Raw genomic sequence first — 1,983 nt, 5'->3', positions numbered from 1 at the left:
GCTCATGATATTGACCCTGAAGCAAGCCTTAGCTCCCAAAGCTTCATTGGAGGCATCAACAGAGCTGCTGCCACCTTGCCACATGGCTGCTTTGCCTGTGCCAGAGGCCAGCCAGGGCAGGTTGGTGAGTACATACAGGCTGAAGCTACCACTGGTGACAGCCAGAAGGGGAGAAAAGGACAAAATAGCCTCTCCTAGAGTCTTGGAGGTTGTAGCCAGGTGGGGGTTGGTCTCTTCTCCCAGGCAACCAGCACCAGAACAAGAGGACACAGTCTCAAGCTGCAGCAGGGGAAGTTTAGGCTGAAGGTGAGGAGAAAGTTCTTCACAGAGAGAGTAACTGGCCATTGGAATGTGCTGCCCAGGGAGGTGGTGGAGTCCCCATCCCTGGAGGTGTTCAAGAGGGGATTGGATGTGGCACTTGGTGCCATGGTTTAGTTGATTAGATGGTGTTGGATGATAGGTTGGACTTGATGATCTCAAAGGTCTTTTCCAACCTGGTTAATTCTATTAAATTCTATTCTATGTTATTCTAGTCTATGCTATGTTATTCTATTCTATGCTATGTTATTCTATGCTATGCTATGCTATGCTATGCTATGCTATGCTATGCTGTGCTATGCTATGCTATTCCATTCTATTCTAATTCTATTCTATTCTTTATTGCTGCCTGACTTCCTTGGCCTCCAAGTATCATAGAATCAACCAGGTTGCAAAAGACCTGAGAGATGATCAAGCCCAACCTATTACCTAACACCTCCTGACAACTAAACCATGGCTCCAAGTGCCACATCCAAGCCTTTTTTGAACACCAAGAACACGGTTGTACCTCTCCAGTTCTTAGCCCAGAGGCTGCTTGAAGCACTGAAATGTGGTTTGAAAACAGAGAATCAGATTTGAGATTCCAAAAGAGAAAAACTGAAGATTACAAAAGGAAGAGAAACTGTTAGAGCAGGTGGAATTCAGCCAGAAGCCCTGAAGAAGTTTGAGGGAGTTGCTGATTTCCCTACACAAGCAACAGTTGCTGCATCATGAAAGCGAAGCAGAAGGCTGAAATCCTGTGAAATGAACCCAAACCAACCTGCTGAAGTGTACAGATAAATGGATACAGCAGCACCTCTTGGGCTTAAAATAAAGCCTATATTATCACACAGAATCACAGAATCAGTTAGCAAAGACCTTTAAGAGCATCCAGTCCAACCATTCTCCAACTCTTACCAAGGCTGGTGCTAAACCAGGGCCCTCAGCACCACATCTCTGCAACTTTTCAACACCTCCAGGGATGGGGATTCAACCACCCCCCTGGGCAGCCTGTGCCAGTCTTTGAGAACCCTTTCAGGGAAGAAGTTTCTCCTATGTCCAACCTAAACCTCCCCTGGTGCAACCTGAGGCCATTTCCTCTCAATCTATCACTTGTCTCCAACCACTGTAGAGCAATGAGGTCTCCCTCAGCCTCCTCTTCTCCACACTAAACTCCCCTAGCTCATTCAGCTGCTCCTCCCCAGCCCTGTTCTCCAGACCCTTCCCCAACTTCATTGCCCTTCTCTGGACCTGCTCCAGCCTCTCAATGTCCTTCTTGGAGTGAGGGCCCCAAAACTGAACCCAGCATTCAAGGTGTAGCCTCACTGGTGCCCAGTACAATCCCTGTCCTGCTCCAGCTGGCCACACCATTGCTGATCCAGGCCAGGATGCTGCTGGCCTTTCTGAGCACCTGGGCACACCCTGGCTCACATTCATCCAACATTCATCACCTCCACCTGCCACTCTGAACACTTCCTAAACTAAACCCTGCATGGCAGTGGCTCATCCTTCTGTTTTTGTGACCTCATCAATGTTGCTAAAGCTGTGCAGGGTGATGCCCAGAGGCTGGAGCCAGGCTCTGCTGGGTGATGCCCAAGGACAGCACAAGGGGCAGTGGTGGAAGCTGAGGCAGAGGAAGTTTCACATAAATATGAGGAAAAACTTTTTCCCTGTGAGGGTGACAGA

Source organism: Dryobates pubescens, chromosome 3, assembly GCF_014839835.1.
Source record: "Dryobates pubescens isolate bDryPub1 chromosome 3, bDryPub1.pri, whole genome shotgun sequence".
NCBI classification, from domain to species: Eukaryota; Metazoa; Chordata; class Aves; order Piciformes; family Picidae; genus Dryobates; species Dryobates pubescens.
Note: the sequence above shows the minus strand (reverse complement) of the source record.